Source organism: Eulemur rufifrons, chromosome 29 (assembly GCF_041146395.1).
Source record: "Eulemur rufifrons isolate Redbay chromosome 29, OSU_ERuf_1, whole genome shotgun sequence".
NCBI lineage: Eukaryota > Metazoa > Chordata > Mammalia > Primates > Lemuridae > Eulemur > Eulemur rufifrons.
Genome location: NC_091011.1, coordinates 23,544,424 through 23,565,348, shown reverse-complemented (window position 1 = coordinate 23,565,348; position 20,925 = coordinate 23,544,424).

The following is a 20,925-nucleotide window of genomic DNA, read 5'->3' as shown; positions in this document are numbered from 1 at the left end:
GGAGCTGTAGGTTATGTGTTAATAGGTACCGCCCAGGGGTGGTAACCTCCATTTTAACACAGTAGGCTACAAGAGTGACTTCTGCACCTGAAATCGAGAAGCTTGACTAGCTTGCTCCATTGGAAGGTAAACTGGAATTTTATAAAATTTTATAGGCTGAAAATCTAAATTTACATATGTTTGGAAATTGAATGGATATTATCATAAAATGTATTTTGTCGAAAAAGTGTTTAGACTTTGACCAAATATATGTCGGTATTATCATGTTAATGTTCTCTGTTTATAAAAACTAAGCTGAGATAGACTCAGCCATTCAGTGGGTTGATGAGAATTCTGGTCTTTGTTCTGCCCCAGGGGTAGGGCGTAGAGAACATAGCTGTATGTTACTTATTTTCCATGGCAAAACCCAAAAGGCATTAACAAATAGGGTTGTTTCCTCCAAAACTTCCTTTTCTACGATTGCCTGCGTATCCCCCCGGTGCTTGCACACACGTGCACACGGACACCCTCCTTCCCGCACCATGAATACTCCTACCAGGGCTGTGCCGGTGCAGAGCCTCACCCGGTGGGCAGTGAGGTCAGGCAGCCGTGGTTTCTGCTGTGCAGATGGTTCCATGCTGAATCGTGTTCCTGACCTTTCCCACATACAAACGCTCACCACGAGGTGGCAGCAGGGTGGTGGGAGGAGCACCACCTGGGACATAGGCGAGACACCTGGGTTCTAGTCTGGACTCTGCCATTGACTGCATGACCTTGATAAGTCACCTAACCAGTCCGTGAACAAAGGGTGTGTGCCCTTCCCGCTGTAAGCACTGCCCGCTCTGCCTGCCTCATGTGTGTGTGTATAAGGAGCAGCGGTCAAGGACACTCTTGGGGACACAAGAAGGAAGTACATCTGGGATCTTGGCACAATGCTGGCCTTAGGATGTTGGCCCCAGAAGTACCTTAGAACATGTTGATCTCCGAGTGTCTAGACTCCCAGCACCCAATCCTGTGGAGCTGACGAAATTCTGTTCCTCAGACGAGAGGGTACAGGGAGGCCCCAGAAGGCATCTTTGTCTCAATCGTACATGCTCTGCCTGTGGGAGGCACAACTTTTCCTTGTCCCCTGGCAGACGGGGGCTTTGGAAATGGCCTGCATTTAACCTGAGAGGAGATTTGCATGAAGGATAGCTGGGAGAGTGAAAGATGAGTACTGTTACTTTTTTGCCATGTCATCTAGTAGGGAGAAAGCGACAGGGAAAGTAAAGAGAGACTGAATGAGAGAGTGAGCGCATGGGGAATGCTTGACTGCCACTGCTTGCTGTGGGCCAGGTGTGAAACCGGAGCTCACGCCTGTGAGAACGTTACAAAACCACCATCCTGGGTTTGAGTGAATGATGGAGACATTTTTCCTAGGGCTACCTGGGTGCTTTCCTCTGCCCGATAACATGGAGCAGGCGTCAGGGAATCAGTGAATTACGGAGCCAGGGAGGGAGGTGAGAGCCGCAGTGCCTGCCACCACCATGGATTCATTTGCAATAAGGTGTCCACTCACGACTCCCAGGCCCTTAGCAGCACATGGTGCATTCTGTTTTTCCACAGCTGGACCATGAAAAGTCTCTTACATAAGGATTCTCCATGTCCTGGTACCAGAATTAGGTTTCCAGTGTACTTAAATGAAAACCTCTCTCCTCTAGTAGTTGCTGTCATTTTTCGTGTGTAAACAGAAACCATTCTCTAGCACAATATGTCTCTGAATATTGTTTCTGTTTCATAAGAGCACAAAGTGTATGGACCTAAGGGAGCTGTGATCCCAAGCGTCATCAGAATTTATATTTTAGGAATATGCCTAGCATGGTAAAATTCACAAGTTGGGAAACTGATGTGAACAAATCTGATTTCCCACAGAGAGAGGCACGAAGGAACAGGCAGGACTTAATTTGGGGTGGGGGAGAGGAGTAAGGCAGAAAAAGAGAGTCGGAGCCTGACAGTTATCATGTGAGACCCAGGAACACTGTTTCCACGGCCCCCTCACGAGGGGCCTTCTGTCCTCGAAGGGACTGACTGTTGAGAGGCAGAGCCTTTTATTGGCGGTGGCTTTGTGTCTTTAAAAATGCCCCCCAGCCAAGGAGGCAGTATGAGTCCTGCTAATCCGGTGGAGTTCTTCCCCTCCTTAAAACCAGCTGCCAGCCAGAGAAGCCTGTCTGTGCAGACAGGTCTGAGAGGGGCTCCGATCCCCTGGCAGGTAAACCATGAGCCATGTTTGGGTCTCAGTGGTGGCTGGGAGGAGGCTGTGGTCAGGAATGCCCCCTCAGGCTAGAGGGCAGGGCCCTCCTACTCCACCTGGCTTCAAGGTTGTAGAAAGAGCACAATTCAAACTCAAGCGGATCTAAAACCCCCTCCCTCCAGTGAGTGTTTAACTCCAAAGAGATGCCATTGCTAATTGCTTAGTCTTCAGAGAAGCCTAAATTTTTTTTTTAATTAAAAACTAATCCTCTTTCATAAAGACCCAATGAATTATCCTGGTTTTGTAATAACAGATATGACACAAGAAGTTGAAGTCTTTGATTTTATAGAGTAATTCTAAACCTTGCCAGAATGCCAGTAGCCTGTGGTGTCCACGGTAATGCGGTGTCCATGGTAAAATATCTATAGCTCCTGCTCACTGGGCACATTGTTAAATAACACATTGTCTTTTGTATTTTTCTTTAAATTTGGATTACAAAAATACAGTATCTATGAGCATTTCATATTAGAAACCCCATTTAAAGCACTATAAGGCTGAACGGGCACAGGCAATTAAAAGTGTGTGCCAGGCCACATAAAAATAAACATTTCATTTGCTTAGAACTGTATTCAGGTTGTTTGGTACCAGAGAGAAAGCTGGCAGTTCTTTGTGAACTGCCTTCTCCTGGTGTGTTGTTTTGTTTTTTTGTTTCTCCAGATTCATTCCCCACCCCCCACCCCCCAGCACCTTCTGATTTGCAGGCAGGTGAGGATGCAGAGCAGCTCTGTGCCATGTCGGCTTTTGAGTGGGGTAGAAATCTCCAGCGCAAGGGCAGATCTGAACTCTCTGCCATGCAGTCTTAATTTGTGTGTGAGAGCAAAATTTAGCCATCTACACAAGAGGCAAAAGCAAGGAACAGTTGTTGGGGGTTTTTTTAGGCAAGAAATGTTTCGTGTAGGGTATGTGTGCTTTCTTTGCCTTCATATTTCCTTTCAAAGAAATCTCTTGTAAATTACAAAACTGTGAAATGGGTTGCCAAAAATTGTCACCCTTTGTTAGATGCTTCAAACAGTGTAAATCCTAGATCGAACCCCACCCTCTCCTGCACCCCACCTCCCCTGAGAGGGAGGGCCTCATCCCTCGATGAAATTACCATACGCTTGCTATTAAAGAGCCTTCCAAACTCTGGTGGTGTTGGCCTCTTTTTTGCTGTCCACAGTGTGTGGCCCTAAAGGACACCTAACGCGATTCGTACATGAGAAACAAGGAGTCAGGACCATCGGCCTTACTGATGGTGGGATGGTGGGCCAAGGGAGGGGACGGGAAGCACTGACATAGGCCCAAAGGGAAATGACTGATGTGTTTGCGAGCATTCATATATCCATTCTGATGCTTTAACTGGTATTTAGTAATTTTCCACTCCGCCTTCAAACCAGTACTTTACTTTTGTGTGTGAGAACCCGATTTTTTCTAGCCTAGTTAGGAATCCTTTGTGGCACCAATGAGAAATGTGTCTTCTCTGTTCCTTCTGTGATGACATGACACCATTTCCCCACTCCTTTCCTCCTAGCTATTGCTGTTCACTAAACAAGGGCCTTTAAATAAATCTGGAAGTTGGTGGTAAGTTCCATTATTTGATTAAGGGCAAGTTTCTTTCTCCAAATGAATGGGTCTCCCTAGATTAAATTAGATTTGAGATTGGCTTAATGAGCACAGCATAGAGGCCTGTGTGTGTGTTTTAGATAACTTCATTTGTGGTTCTTCGTTTTCCACACGCCTGTTGTCAGAGATTTTACTCAAGTGGCGGGGATTTTACTCAAGTGGCAGGCTGTGCGTACGCATTCCAGACTGCACCCGTCTAGGATCCCGACTGCGGCAGGCAGCGTGGTGCACACAAAGCCTCACTTACTCGTGAGAATTCCTTTCTTATGCTGTTACTGGATCACTCTCGCAGATGCAGTTTACAAAATGCAGATTGGCCCCTTTAAGCGCAGGGACTAGTGTTAGAAATACCCACATTTCCCCTTTTGCAGTTAATTCTTCTGAAATCAGTTGGCTGGGGGGAGACGTTCCAGCCCAGAGTCACCCCTGACCGACGGGATGACCCTACATGTGTCCCCTCCGCCTGCCCACCCTGCCCAGTCTTGGTTTCCTCATCTGTAAAAGTCAGAGTGGGGGACTCCTTCCCGAAGCTCCCTTCAGGCACTAGCTCCGTGAGAATGTCCCTTGTCTTGGTGAGTGGAGTGGGTAGGGAGGGCGGGAAGTCCGGTCACAGGGGAAACACTGTCTCACAAAACCAGGCTGGGAGGCTGGTGTTGGCAAAACTGTGCTGCTCTGATTTTGAACCCATTTCTCTAGGACCCCCTTTTAGAAATGAAGACCCTGCTGATGCTGTGGATGTGTATTAGCCCAAGTGCCAGCGTCCCTGAATGCTTTCTCCTGCCTGCCTAGACGTCCCTTCTCTTTGTGATCGATCAATAATAAGGAATCAGAAGCTACAAGAAAATAGGAAGATTTGGGGTGCTTTGCTTCGGCATGTAATTAAACGGTCTCATTTTCTTTAGAAGTGAGGCACATTTCCAGAGTCGAGCCGAGCGGGATACCACACTGGCCCGTGTTTGTTGTGCACATGTATGGTTTGAAGTTCGCCAAGATGAGCAAAGCAAAGCCCACCACCCAGTGTTTGGACCCTGCACGGCGGCTGGACCAATGAACTTGCCGTACGTGAGCCAGAGTGTCTGGCGGATAGTTTTGCTTGGTGCCCTGCTGAATCGGGGGCAGACAAACATTCCCTTCTCTGTTTGGCAGGCTTGGCCCCCTGGTAATTTGGAAAGTCAAGAAATGCATCCTGTAAAAGCTGGCACTGTACTTTTCCTCTTAGCACCGTAGTAGGCAAAAAACAAATACTTTCTCTATCTCTGACCCACCTTTTCCCCTTTTTGGAGTAGAAAACAATGACATTTATAATAATCTGGGCGAGCAGTGTTTAGGCAGCCAAAGAACAAGGTAGACATTTCCTTTGAGGGAGCATTTAAAGTAGCAGAGATACTTTCTCCTCGTTTTCTAAACCAGTAAAATCAAGCTGGTCCTTGGGGATGCTTTTTAATTGGAAGCCTCTAGAGGTCAGCACCACATAAAGAAAGGGCTTCCGTGTGCTGGGTATGTCCTTGTGGAGCTTTGGGAAAGGAAGGCGCTCACAGCCGGCCGGGATGGGGAAGGAGGTGTGAGGAGCCCGGCTGCGTGTGGGAGAGGAAGACTAGAATGCTTTTCCTTATCCATAAACCCCTAGCACTTGACTTGGTTGTTTCTTTCCCCTGCTCGCCCACCTGTCTGCAGTTCCGCACCCCTGTTATCACACCATGTCAGCTCGATAAACGTGACTTACTGACCCAACGATCAAGTGTGGCATTTAGCTTGCACTGAGAAGGGCTGGGGCAGTGCCAAAGACGGGACGGGAGGCGCACTGCATTTTTGCTTGGAGCAGGGTCAAAGGCTGCTCTGCATTCCGGCGTCTTTTGAAATGTTTGTTAGCCCATGGGCTTTATTGTACCTCGACTTCCTACAGAACTTCGGGGTGCGGTGCCATGGCGATACTGCAACCGCGGGTATCTACTTAGAACCAAAATCTGGCTCCCTGAGGCCAGTACAGATTAGGGGTGGGGTGGGGGAGGATTCGAGCAACTTCAGCTGTGGCCAGATTTGACTCAGTTGGAAGCCCGAAAAACTGGTAGACACTCCTGGGGATCCCCAGGGTGCAAGCACCAAGAGTACCATGCAGGGGTGGCCACAGGCTTCACAGACACCCTGAATTCAAATCCAGAACCAGCAGTGGCCTTGGGAGTCCACAAAGCCGCCCAGAGCTGCCCGCGGGTTTCCTTTAGCCCCAAGAGGAGCAGGAAGGGGACCATGTAAAGGCTTTCCTCCCTCCCTTCTCTTTCCATTGCCCCTTCCGCGCAGGGGTTCTTAGTGATCTTGTCTACTTGAGGAAGGCGTGACCCATGACACGAACAGTATGGGAGATTGTCATTTGCTGACTGATTTGGACGAGCCTAGGACCTAGGACTTGCTGAGAAGGGTTATCAGTAGGAAGGACAACAAACACGTCCCAAGCACAGTGGAAGCCCCATCTCCCCAGAAAAACATCTTAACACTTGGAAAACATCTTAACACTTGGCAGCTTAGCAGCAGTTTCATTAGCTTTTGAAATGATAGTCTGTGATCCTGGCTAGTGGAGACTGTGTTTGCAAGTATGGAATAGCCTGATGACTTTCAATAATTTTGTTAAGAAGCCAACAGAGCTGAGTGAACATCCAAGCTGTGTGTGCCATTACCTACAAACACTTACTTTAACAAACTTCTATGTAGTCCTTGCTAAGTACCGGGCACTGTACTAAGTTCCTTTTAAGTCATTTAATCCTTCCAATGGTCCTATCATGTAGCTATTAATATCCTCCTTTACAGATGAGACAGCCGAGGCACAGAGAAGTTAAGTAACTCTCACAAGATCACACAGTTCATAAGTGCCACAGTTAGGATTCAAACCCAGGCAATTTGGCTTCAGAGAGCTCTGAACTACTCTGCTCTGAATAGCGAATGCCATGGGGGTTGGTCTTACTCTTAATGAAATCGCTGGTTCTTGTCACACAACACTACGGAGGCCCTTAAACTTCATGTAGCGAAGTCTGCTAATCTGTGTGGTTGCCCAAGCACCGGATGGAATGAAGAGAACGTCTCCCCAGCTCCTCGCCTTGCCCATGATCACGCTGGACATTCTGGGTGGATTAGGAGGATAATAGTTACTTTTTTTTTTTTTTTTCAAGTTTCCATGCACTTGCAAGGATTTTTGAAAGTGGCCGGAAGAACTGGGGCAACAGGTTTGTAAATCAGAGGATCCTTGGGCAGGGGCAAGGCAGAGGAAACAACCAGTTTTCCTTCTTTTCTGCACACTGCTTTCTAGATCTCGTCCTCTGAACAGCCCTTTACAAGGGCATTACAGACAGTGTCTCCCTCCTCTTAATGAAGGGAATTTTACCCAAACTTACCGTGAAACAACCAGCAGCAGAAATTCACTCTTGTCAAGGCCTGAGAGCAGGAAGAAAGCTCTCCTTGTGCGCTGGTACCTGAGGAAGAGCAATTGAGTCACATCCCTCCAGCCCCCGCCCCAGCCATCCAAGTACATTTGCAGCCTCCCAGCCCTGTCCTTTCCCCTCCCCACCCAGGCAGCAGCGCACACAGCCTCGGCATCACCACTGCTGTGTGATCACCGTGCTTGTCTTAAACGTTCTGCAGAAGGATGAGTAGAAATTGGGAACTGCATTTCAGAGACACACTCCCTTTGCTTTTGAGCTCACCTGCTGGGTTGGATCATCCCTGCCACTGTTACCTCCATTAACGCAGGGAAAGAAAAGCTGCCCAGATCAGTGTCCCATACGAAATGTTGGTGCCCTAAATCTGTTTGTCTTGCTTCTAAGATTCTGAGTGTCCTCACACAGTTCCCTAGTGCCTGGGGCCCTCCGGGTCCTGCCCTGGGGTGGGAGTGTGGGCTCGCTGGTGAGTGGCTGCAGGGAGAGGACACCGCCCAGGGGCAGCGCCTCTCTGTGCTCCGAATGATGCACCGGTGAGAGAGGAGCGTGGAAGGGATGAGTCAAAAGCAAGGGTTTGGAAACACACTCCACAGAGCATAAAGCTGAGCTGCCTTTGGAGAGAGGAGGGCACAGTGGTGTCACATGGTGATAAAGAAACGTTGGTTTTCTGGGTCAGACTTTTTTGCTTTCCCATATGGGTTTGGGCTTTTAGATTTTTAGTTTCTGCTACTCAGAAATATTACGGAGCACTTTGAGCTTGGGGCTGCAGGGGCTAAAAAAATATAAACTCATGTGCAGAATCCACTTTAGAATGGTCTGGAAAGTCAGAATTTTCAAATTTCTGACTTCAGTATTCCCTGTTGTCAGAAATGGAAATCTAATAACTGAAAGGCCATGGAGTGTACAGCCTCCCCTCAGCTCTCACTCTGCAGCGAGATTTCATCTTGGATGCTGCACCTTGTCAGGTGCATGGCCCTGGGCCGGCTTCCCCTCCATCCCTCCATCCTCTCCTCTCCCACCTTGCCTGGCCTGGAGCACTTTGTAATCCAGAGCTCGTCATCTGCATTTAGTATGAGGTATCATCAAATCCTGTGCTAGACAGCATGATTACTTCAAAAGCACAGCCTTCATATTTGCCAGTGGCCTTGGTTTTCGAACTGTACTCAGAAAAATCCCGGTATGAAAAGTGACTGTGATGTAACCTGTTCCATTGGCCATCTGGCTTATGAGTGGCAGCTCTGGCAGGGGCTGGAGAGAACCCTGGACACTAACTGTAGCAGTCCCTTTCCTTCCTTCCCATTAGGAAGGCATGGAAGAGTGAGGAAGAGGATGATGAAACAGTGGGGAAAAGAATGAATGAAGTTATCTTTCAATTTGCATTAGTTTCTTTGGTGTTTTATGGAGATTTCAGCTCCAGGGCCCTTGCCAACCAGTTTAATTGGTGGAAGCATCTGGTGCCCACCTGGCCACGTTTTCTGGGTGGAGGACGAGAGCCGGCTTCAACCATTCTTTGTCCCCATTTTGGCCAAGTGTAAGCAGAGTTGACCAGACCTCACCAGGCCGTTCTCAGGTTTGCCTGCTTTCTCCTGTCTTCTCCCACCCTCCTGCCTGTCCCTCCCCCAGGCTAACACGGTGATGCAGCTGAGGAGGGGCTTGTGCTCGGTGGTAGAGCTAGACCATCCTGATCTCCTTTGATTCCCCCTTCCTTCAAAGACTCCATTCCCTGCCCTGGCCTGCTCCTAGATAACTCCTGTCATTGGTTACAGGAACAGCTAAGTGAGGTAGTGAGTGATTTGATTCTGGAAACAAACCAGTGTCCTCTTCATGGTGGGTGGGAAGAATTTTCTCCACGTAGCCTTTACAAGCTTTTGGAAAAAAAAAAAAAAAAAAGTCTGTTATCCAGAGCAAGCCAAAAATGTCAGCTAGGTCGATGCTAATGAACTCATCAAGTCCGTCCGTAGAGTCTGGTGTCTTCAGAACTCTGGCCAAGCCTTTGCTGAGTGCACGAAAGGATTCCCTGGGGTGCATTTCCAACCCCGCTCCCACCCCATACTCTTAAACTCTGGAAGAGCACAAACAAAACTGGCCACATGCTCTTGAAAAATTCAATCTGGAAGCTAGTGCTGGTGACTACAGATAGAAGTCTGATAAAAGAAAACAAATGCCGCGTCGAGTGTGCTGCTCGCCACTCAGAATTCATCTCCCTGAAGGTCCCCTGCCTCCCTGCCGCCTAGGAAGAGCATTCCTGATGTGGAGCTGAGCAGAGCAGCTGCTGGGAAATACAGTGACCTTGGTCTGTTAATCCATTGCCAAAATAGTGGCACTTTTATGAATCCTCTAGAAATAGAACTTTTCATCTGGCACCGTCATGTGCTACTCTTTGGAGCAGTGATGTCACCAAGGAGGCAGAAATCAGGGAATTCATCCTCTTGGGCAGGGTGACTAATTCTGTTTCCCAGCCTCAGAACATTTACTGATGTCACCCATCTTCCCAAAACCACACCAGCCTGAGGGGAAGAAGAGAGTTACATCAATAGTCACAAATTCACAGTTCTCTAACACTTTGGGCATTCCCAGTCCTCCTCAATTCCTCCCACATATTCTAGGGGTGGTTCTCCGGGGCTGCTGACTCATGTATGTCTCACAAGCTCGTCTTCTGTGGCACCCGGTGTCCTTCCCAGCTCTGTCTAGCAACTGCCTCTGCGGATGCTGTGGGACCCCAGCACGCGCCAGTGCCCGCCGACATGCACAGTGGCCGTCCACCCACGGAGTCCCCTCTGCTGCCGCCGCCCGCCGGTGTTGACCCAGGGCTGCCAGTGCGAGGCAGTGAGGCCCCGGGTTCGTGGTCCAGGCTGCCGTTGCCAGGGACCACAGAGAGTGCCACACCAGTGAGGGCCATGCACTTTCAGCTCTTTCATTCCAGCCACTCACCAAAGGAACGTAAATCCAAAACCTTGGGCTTTGCTCTGAATGACAGACTCAAAACACCTTTTCATACATCCTCGCCACTGTCACCTGTGAACCCAGTCTGTGGGGCTGTCATGTTTCCCTTCAGCTGAGTTCTGCCCACGGAGGCTCCTGGGCCCCCCCTACAAGCAAGATCCTAGCAGATCCACCCTCCTGACCCACCAGTGTGTCCAGAAAGGACATAAGCTGGGAATTGCCATCCTCGGAAATAGGGTGGGTAATTCCTTTGGGTGACCCCAGGTGCTGGGTGGAGGTGGTTTAGCCAGGGCAGAGGAAGGCTACAGTCTTGGGTGATTTAAAGTCTCTTCCATATGAGAAGTACTTTGGTGGGATGTTGTGGGCAAGGTGACTCTCCATACCTGTAAAACTATTAGGTTTAGAGCTGGCCATTAAAAAGTGATTTCTTGACCCTCAGAGTAACAGCCCAGGCCACCAGTCAAGACTGTGGACCAGCAAATCTCAAACGTGAAGGCTCCCAAGGACCACCTGAAGAGCCTGTGACACATGTAGGTTCTTGGGCCACACCCCAGGGGCCCGCTGCACACAGAAAGCTGTGTGTTTCCAAGCACCCCAGGTGGTCCTGATGCAGGTGGTCCATGGACCACACTTTGAGAAACCCTGGGGTTGAGCCGGCTTCCAAGCTCGGCAGGTCATTCACCATTCACCGTGTCGAGAGGAAGCCAAGATTTATCTCGAGGTGATGGCGCCAGGTGCTGTGCAAAATGCCTTCATGATTCTTATACATCTTTTCCACAAAGAGAAAAATCCTTGTAGAGATGCCACAGTTATCTCCACTAACATCTGGAAACTTGGAGGAAAGAAAGTCACCCTTCTAAGCTCACACAGCGACAGCACTGGGAGGAGAAGCTAGTTGCACCTGACTCCAAAGCCTAGTGTCTCTCATCATAGGATGTCCCATTGGGACATGGCATTTGGGGAACAATAATGAGCAGAGGCCAAATTATATTTGGCAGCAGTGTTCTATAACATCTGAAAACTACGACCCTACCCTCAGGACATTTGTTGGCCCCAACAGGAAAATACGAAAGGACCGGCAAGCCCTTTGCAATCAGAGGACTCCCTGAAATTCACCGCAGTTTCCGTGACACAAGTGTAGCATCAGGTTGGCCAGTTCAAGGTGACAATTAGCAGAAGAGGACAGAGGCAGACGTCATTATCTAAATATGTCATCATGCACGTGTTTCTCTGTTGCTGTTTCTGCCCCACAGGATGGTAGGCTGCGTGAAGGCAGTCCTGTTCACAGGGTCCCGAGTGCTTAGCGCAGCGCTGGCTTTCAGGAAACCTTTGTGAGTTGATGAGTGAATGAATGAATGGGATGTGGAAAGAAAAAGGCAATGTTACTCCTTCAACCCAGGGACGGGGGAGTCTGCTTGGCTCTCAGATCAGCCCACCCTCATGCACTGTGAGTTGGAACACCCAAGACACAGCCCCTGGGAGTCTGCCTTTGTCCTCAGGCCTCTGGGAGCGGGAATGTCGCTGGTAGGTCTCCGAGCTCCTTGGATATAGCAGGGAATAGGAGCATGCGTGGGTGGATGGTGCGGGTCTCTGTGCTCCCACCCCATGTCATCAGCAGATTGAAAGTCATGAAGCAGACAGCCCTAGACACATTTGTGGGAAGGCAAGCAGGCGTGCTGTGGCCCCTCTGCTTTCTGTGCAGTTTGCAACCTGGGGTAGGTGCTGTCCAGGCATGAGAGTACTTTCTGGAGGCTGGTGCTGCCCTCCAAGGCCGCCTCCCTATACACTGTCTCCAGGAAGGCTCAGACACTGCCCATTTCCAGTGGGACAGCCTGGGGGCAGAAAAATGCTCTGTGTGGGAGACTGGGGTGGCATTGCTCCACTGAAGTCACCTAGGTTTCCACATCTAGGACCATACACATCCAACCTCCTGGTCACCTGTTCTGAGAGTCACAGGAACCCTGGCACCATGAGGCCTCCTTTCAAACACTCTCTTTATGAGGATCTTCCATGAATCCTCACCGTCTGCCACCAGGCCCACAACTTCATGATCTCAAGGTGGGCGGGTGGGCTCCTGAGCACCTCCCGGGGCCCGTCCACCAGTGCGGCCTCTGACTCCGTGGCAGCTGTTGGCCTTTGAGCCTCTGCGTCTTCAGAGCCCTGTTTGTCTCTTGCTTCCATCTGCCTTCCCTTTCTCAGTTACTTGGTTCTAATTGGTGTTCGCTTCCTACTCCTGGGTTCACAGCCCCTTCTCGTTACTGCTGTGACTCGCTTTCCCTCGGCTGGCAGGCAGGCCTGCCCTTCTCCCTGGTGACTGCTCCGGCGGGCCTTGGCTACCAGGCAGGGTCACCCCAACCACAGACTTGACCCTTCCACTTCAGACCCCGTGGAAGATTGAGTGGCGTCTCCTGCTATTTCCGACGATGGGAATGGGGATTTGGACTCGAGAGAGCGGCGTAGTGCCCTGACCCCTTTCCGGAGCCGGGCCACTGGGTGGCAGAACTGGGTTCTGATTGGGATCAGATGACACCTGTGTTATCTCCTTCCGGCAGGTCTGTGTTGACTTCAGGGAGCCCCAAGTCACGGTCATTATAACCAGTTTGCAAAAACACGACTGGCATCACTGTACAAGATGGGTCCTGCGAGTCTGGAGTGCTGAAAAGAACCGGGTTCATTTTCTTGCCAGGCAAACAAAATCTCCGACCTGCCAGGGCTCCGTGTGAAACCACCGCAGCTGCCGAGGCTGGTCTGTGCTGGCCCCAGGCTGTGGGATTTGAACAGCTGCCTCCCAGCAGCGCCAGCCGCCTCCCAGGACTGTCTCGCGCCGGCGCCTGCAGCTGGGCCCGTGCTGTGCATGCAGCGGGTGCAGATGCTGCTGAGGCCGCCAGCCCGTGGAAGCCCTGCGCACGCGGCTATTTATAGGGAAGGCATTCCTTCCTCCGGCACACCGCGCCCGGGCCTGCTGAGGAGTCACCAGCTGGGTCCCTGACAGACACCAAGGGGCGGGCATGCAGACCTATCTGGCAGAGAAGGCATTGTTCTGTCACAAACAATGGTAGGGCGGCCCTGGCACGATGTCAGAGGAGTTGACAGCAGCAGCTGCCTGCTCATTCCCTCTCCACGTTCACGGCTGAGCGCTGCCAAATCCAGGGAGCAGTCTGGAGTTTTAGGTTTGGGTTTTGGAAAATGAATTGCACCCAAAGGCAGGGATTGTCTAGCTCTAGTTGGCTTGGTAAGGAAATGGCCACAAGCCATGGGCTGTTATTTAGCTCTGGCTGCCTGCGTCTTTAGGGGCAGTATGATCACAAAAGGCAGCAGAGTGGGTCACCAGGGCCATTGCAGGGCCACGGTCATGGTGGTTGGCCAGGTGGACTGATGGGAAGGCCCATCGTTCCCGCAGGCCCGGCCTCCCCAGGACTCCCCGACCTCCCGGGGCCTCTTTGGTGGCACATGAATGCTGCAACGTACAGCTGGGTTGTTTCAGGTGACAGCAGGAAGGGCTACCCCTGTGGTGAGGGATACTGGTTTGCTCACGCAGCCAGGTTTCCATTGGCCAGTTAACCGGCCACATCTGAGAAGGCAGCGTAACCGCCCTGGTGTTTGAGTGAGCACTTGGGAGACACCGAGCCAAGCTTACGTCCCAGCCCAGCCCCTTCCTAGTTGTGGGAGTCCAAGCCGGTTACCTTCATTTCTCCAGCCCTCAGATTTTCCACTACTAATTTGGGATAAATAACCCAATAGAAAAATGAACCCTGGATACAGAGAGGCAATTCATAGAGTGAAAAATACAAATGGCCAGTAAACACATGAAAATGTGTCAAGCTCTCGAGCTATCAGAGAACGGCAAATTAAAATAAGAGCTTGTTCTCAGCACATGTTAGAAGGTTGGTAGTGTCCAGTGTCGGCACGGAAGTGCCGGCACGCACTCCGGGTGGGGATGTAAATGGGTTCAGCCACATTAAAAGATCATTCGTCAGTCTCCATAAAGTTTTTATGTGCAATCCCTTTGGCTTCACACTTCTAAGAATCTAACCTGAAGAAATAATCACACGTTATGGAGAAGTGGTCATGGTAGTATTGCTTGGAACAGTAAAAAAAAAAGAACAAAAGAAAGAAAAGGAAGCAAGCTAACCATTCATCAACAGTGGAAAGGTTAAGCCACGGCATGTGATTGCAGGGAGACCTGCAGGTTCTTAAATGGAAGCAGCTGTAATATACATGGTTGCTTGCAAAGAACATGTCAGGGAACAATACGGGTAGGGCAATAGCATGTATATCAAAAGCGATGTATATTTTCATTTTTATAAGGTCCAGGAGACTGCACATTCCATGGTGCACAGTGGTTACCTCTGGGGAAGAGAGTGGAGTGAGGACAGCAGGAGGGAGAGAGGGAGATTTTAGATTTTTACTCTATAAACAGATGCTCCTCGACTTCATAAATTGAAATTATCATAAGTAGAAAATGGGTTTAATATACCTAACCTACGGAACAGCACCGCTTAGCCTACTCTACCTTAAACGTGCTCAGAACACTTACATTAGCCTATGGCTGGGCAACATCAGCTAACACATAGCCTGTTTTATAGTAATGTGTTGACTGTCTCATGTAATTTATTGAATACAGTACACCATAGAGTGTGGGATGTTTACCTTTGTGATTGCAGAGCTGACTGGGAATTATGGCTTGCTGGCCAGCATGACCAGAAAGTATCCTACCACATATCACTGGCCTGGGAAAAGATCAACATTCAAAAATCGAAGTATGGTTTCTACAGATGTGCATTGGTTTTGCACTATTGCAAAGTTGAAAAATCATTAAGTCAAACCATCATAAATCAGAGACTGTCTGGATTCTATGTACTTAAATCTGTATTTTTGCATCTTTTACAAAATGTATTATAAGATTATTCTTATCATCCATCATCACATTTTCCTATGAAGCTGTCAGAGCAAGACTGAATTGGGGAAGGCCACAGCTGGAGCAGAGTTTGGAGGAAATACCAAGAGTTCAGACTTGGGCATGTTCAATTTCAGATGCCCATTAGAATCTAAGTTCTAGGTTAGATTCTAGAGATGCTGAGCAGGGAGTAGGATAGAGGAATCTGCAGCTGGGACAAGAGGTCTGGGTGGAGAATCACATTTGAAGACAAGTCCCCTGGGATTTGGGAGTGGTGGGGAGAAGAGTTCCATTAATAAGGTAGGGTGAGGGCTTAGAGCCATTGTGGTGGCACCCAGACACTGTGCCTTTAACACAAATCCATTTCTGCTATGAATCTTCACAAGTGTAGTGTCTTAACCAACTTTCCCCATCCATTGGCATCACTGGTGCCTGATCAAGGGCTTTCTCCACCTTAGTCTTAGCACTGCCCCCTGCTTTTCCTTGGAATCTACAGCTCTGTCTTGCTGAACTTTGTTGGTGGTCTCCGGGTTTCCCAACTTTGCCTTCGCTTGGCAGCCTGTCTCTGGGCCCCTTTGCTGCTGGCTCTGTGGCTGCAGAGCACCCCACCCATGCCTGAGTCACTCCACCCCCTGCCCTGGTCTTCAATCTCCAGCCCCGGCAGAGACCAGACACCCTCCTTGCTCGGTAAGGGGACTTCAACATTTGTACATTTTTTTACACAGTTTCTCATTTAATTCCCCAAAGGCAGATATTATTATCACTTTTATTATTATCCCTGCCCTTTTAACAGATGATAAAATTGAGAGTTAAGATGGGGAGTGTCATCTTCTATTGTGGTGTGACAAATTACCGCAGATTTAGCAGCTTAGCACACATTTATTATCTCACAGTTTCTGTGCGTCAGGAATCTGGGCACGTCTTAGCTGGACCCTCTGCTTCAGGCTCTCTCATGAGGATGCAGTTAAGGTGTCAGTCAGGGCTGGGGTCTCATCCGAAAGCTCAGCTGGGCAAGGATCCGCTTCCGAGGTACTCAGTGGTTGTCCACACAATTCAGTTCGTTTTGAGCAGTTAGACCAGAGGCCTCATTTCCTTGCCAGCTCTTGGCTGGTGGTCACCCCCAGTTCCCTGCCACCTGGGCCTGTGCACCGCAGCTGCTTGAAGGCAGCCAAGGGTCTGCTGGTAAGAGAGGCTACAGCCTCTGGGAACCTAGCCTCAGAAGAGATCCCATCACCTGTGCTGTATGCTGTTGGCTAGAAGCAAGTTGTTGGGCCAGCCCACACCCCAGGGGAGGCGCTGCACGGGGCGCAAATAGCAGGAGGGATCACAGGGTCCATCTTAGCGTCAGCCCACCACAGGATGTCACACCTGGGGTTTGAGCTCCAGGTGGCCAACCTCCAGTGCTTGGGTGCTTCCTTCCATGCGTGCCTGGATCCTTAAAGGTTGTGCCCTGCTACAGCCTGCACAAAAAGGGAACAATGATACTTTCTTTTTGTTTCTTTCTCTCTCTCTCTTTTTTTTTTTTTTTTTTTTTTTTTTTTTTTTTTGAGACAGTCTCACTGTGTCACCCTAGCTAGAGTGCAGTGGCATTATCATAGCTCACTGCAACCTCAAACTCCTGGGCTCAAGGGATCCTCCTTCCAAGTAGCTGAGACTATACAGGTGTGCACCACCACACCTGGCTAATTTTTTCTATTTTTTTTTTTTTTTTTTTTTTTTGTAGAGACGGGGTCTCATTCTTGCTCAAGCTGATCTCGAGCTCCTGACCTCAAGTGATCCTCCTGCCTCAGCCTCCCAGAGTGCCAGGATTACAGGCATGAGCCACCTAGCCTGGCCTGATATTACTTTCTTTATGTGATTCTTTCTACTAAAAACTCTGTTAGCCAGAGATGTTGAGCAATCTGGTTTTAACAATCAAAAAGTGGGCCCTCCAAATTAGCATATTTTTCTCAGAGTGTGGTTTAAAGCTGAGTAGCTGATGTGATGAAGGGAGGAGTAAATGGTGACATGCTGATAACATGACATGCTGATAACACTGGCTGTCACCTTCGAACCAGTCCTACACCCCATAGACCACAGGCACATCATCTCTCTCTGCCCAGCCCAGCAAGTTGCCATTGATGTAACACTGCCACTGTGGGTCAGAGGGGTGGAACAGAGCCAGATACCACCACACCAGCCTTCCGTGTGAGCCACCTTCTTCCAAGCCACTTAAGTGGACACAGACCAGGCTCCCACCAGCAGAATGTCCTTCTGCAGCAACAGCTGGGGGAGATGACAAATGTCAGCCCTCTTTCCCCATCTCAGGCACCCCTCTGCTCCCAAGCCTGTTTCTCAGGCTGCTGCTGAGTGGACTCTCTTTCCAGCGCTCCTACTCTTCAGAGGGGTCACTCTGGTTTCCATGACCCCCATTCATCTCCTCCTCTGGGACTTTCTGTCTCTAGCTTGACCCCAGATGGGTATACTTATTTAATAAATATTTATTAAAAACTCACTAGAGGCCAGATATCCTCCTAAGCACTGAAAAAGAGATTCCTTCTACGTGGGTGCACACATACATACCTACCTGTCACATGGATGCTAACAGCACAGCTTAAAACCACGCAGATCCCACCATTTAGTAACGGTGAAGTTTACTTTGGCAAGTTGCTTGAACTTTCTGAGCCTAGTTTCCTTTTCTGTAATATGGACATCTTTATTTCCAACTCATAGGACCATTGTGAGGAGTAAGGGAAATAACCTGTGTGCAGCACTTAGCCCTGTGCCTAACACGTCATACTTAACAGCACGTCTGTGTAATCAGCACAGGACGGACCCTTCCCACTGACTCCCTACCCCCACCAAACTGTAGGCTCCGCGAAGGCTGAAACCACACAGTCTCTCTCACCATTTTACCCCAAATTCCTGGCACAATGCCTGGCACATCCTAAGCGCTTTTATGGAATGGGTTAATAAATGAATAAGTAATACTGCAGTTAATGACAAGACTATTTATCTGGTGCAACTTTTCCAGGAGCTTAAATATCTCTCAGTATCCTCTAACTCAGTTTCAAAGTTCACTTTGGATGGTAAGTAATATGTTTGGCCATCTAGTTAGGCATTTGACCTAGGCCTACAGGGCTAAACTTGACTTGCTTAAGACTATGTAATACATCTGATTATGGGGTTGGCATTCAGATTCTTGTACTCACTACTCCTACACATCCAGTATATTGAGATCATTTTCCTAGATGGACTGATTTAGCAAATATGGAAAAGCCCCTCTGAACTCCGGAATCTGGGGGCTTTCTGATTCCTCGTGACCATAACTCACTTTGGAAAGAACCGATATGTCGTTCCAGGACTTGGCGCTGAGCAAGTGGCAGAGCAAAAGCCAGCTGGCTGCTGCTCGTTGGTCCAAGAGCACGACCTGACATCCCTGCAGGGCTGCCCCGTAGCCCAGGGGTGATGCCCTGTGTGGCGATGTTGGCCACTTGGATGACCAGCAGACATTCTCTTGGAGAGTGGGAACAAATCTCAGAATCAGGTGATCTGGCTTCTAGTCCCAGCTCCACTAGCTGGGTGACCCTGGACAAGTTACTTCACTTCTTTTCACTTTCATTTTCTCATCTGAAAAGAAGGAAAAATAACTCCTTGTAAGGACTGACTGATACGATGTGCAACACAAGGCCCTGTGCTCAGCACAGTTCCCAAAGAATGTTGGTGGAGTCTGAATCCGAATGATCCAAGATTGAGCTCACTTGTCACAGCAGGGCTGGGAGACAGCTTCTCTGTGATCTGCCCCTCCACATTTTGCAATGGCCTCCATGTATCTCTGTGACCCCTCAAGCTTCCCAGAATTTGGTTGGAACACAACTGAACTAAAGTGATATTCTATATGGCCCCTGTCAAGTTAATCATAATATCAACCCATCATTATAATAAATGCTAGCTATTATGATTTATTTTTATCATTACAGCTAACATTTATGGTTCTCAAACTTTAGCTCGCATCAGAATTACCTAGAAATCTTGTTAAAAACAGAGGGATGGGCCCCACCCCCAGAGTTTCTGATTCAATAGGTCTTGGGTGGAGCCAAGAATTTTCATTTTCATAACCAGTGATGCTTTCGTGCTGGAGCATGGGAACACACTCTGAGAACTGCTGCTTCACTGTGCGCTCTCTGTACGACAGACACTGTACTAACCATTCTACGTGGGCAGTTTTATTTAATGCTCACATCTACTCTCTAAGGTAGGTATCGTTCTATTTACATCCCTTATTTACAGATGAGGAAACTGATAGAGTCTAAGTAGCTTATTCAAGGTCTTAGAGCTATTAAGTGGCAGATTCCAGGTCTGACTCCCAAGTCCTTGCTCTTAACCATGATGTTAAAATGTTCAAATGAAAACATATTTTAAGGGATAGGTCCACTCATTTGCATTCATTGACCCAGGACAAATAAATTAATGTAATGAACTGGCTCTGAGAGAAAGGGTTCTGAGAGAGTTGAGGTTTGATGAAGAACAGAAAAACAAAACAGGAATGCCTGGGTCACAGGCCACCGCTTCTCAAGGTCTGAAAGGTATGTCAGGTTACGCTGGAGATTTTTGACCAAGAGAGGTAGTTCGTATGGCAAAGAATATAAAAGTTGATCAAGAAGACAAATTTCACTTTATTGATTATTCAGTACTTCACTAGCTTATAAAACACTTGCTGAATGCCTGCTATTGGCTGGGTGTGTTATCGAAATCACAAGGGGTGTTGGCGTAGATCCAGTTGCTCCCAGCACAAACACCCAACTTTTGAGACAATGAGGAGAGCCTAGGAAGAAAGGGATTCTGATGCAAAAGACGTGTTAGGAGAACGGGAGAGTCTCAACTCCATCTCCCTGACCAACAGAGATCATGGGCTTTCTAAGGAGGGGCCACGTGCACTGGGGCAGGTCACGTGCACTGGGGCAGGTCACGTGCACTGGGGCAGGTCACGTGCACTGGGGCAGGTCACGTGCACTGGGGCAGGTCACGTGCACTGGGGCAGGTTATGGGGGATGGTGATTCTTGGCATCAGGAATCTTGCTCTCGGGCCTTCAAAATCTCAACTCCTTTGTCTTGTAAAAATTCTGCCATTTCTGGGAAACAACTCACAAAGTGTTTAAGAGAAGAGATTATAAAATAAACATAGCGGTCATTGAAATTTTTTCATAGAGCCGGTTACAACCTCTGCTTGGTGCAGGAGCAAGTAAAAATACACAGGGTCCATGACCCTCAAAGCTTGCAGTGTACTCAACATTAATAAGTCTAGCAACAGTTTTGCCCAAGTCGCAAAATCATGAAATTCAGCTTTGTCCACGTGATTCTTTTATGTCCCAGCCCTTCTGGTTCTGACTCTTCCAAGTCTTATTGTCTTGTATTATTCACTCTGTCTCTTGACCTACTGAATTTCCGCTCTGACTCATGCAGTTCAACCCAATTCTGACATCATGATCTCAAAAGCTTGCCTTGTCAATAGACATTTTTTTTAATTCTTGACTGTAGACAGGATTTGGCTGATATGTGATAACTGGTAAATTGTAAACATGACTAATAGGTGGAGGTTTTTTAATTGGTCTGCTCTTGTGTTCTTACTCATTACTGCTCATTAATTACCCAGTGTGACTGGTAGGCCAGATGGATATTTAGTGAATGGTCTAATGACTGGATCTGAAACACCATATTCAGGTTCAAGAGAACCACGGTCCTAGGAGGGAGGGCGGGAGGTCGCTCAGTCTTCTGTTCTGCCATCTTGCTCCTTTGCTTTTACAGGAGGTTTG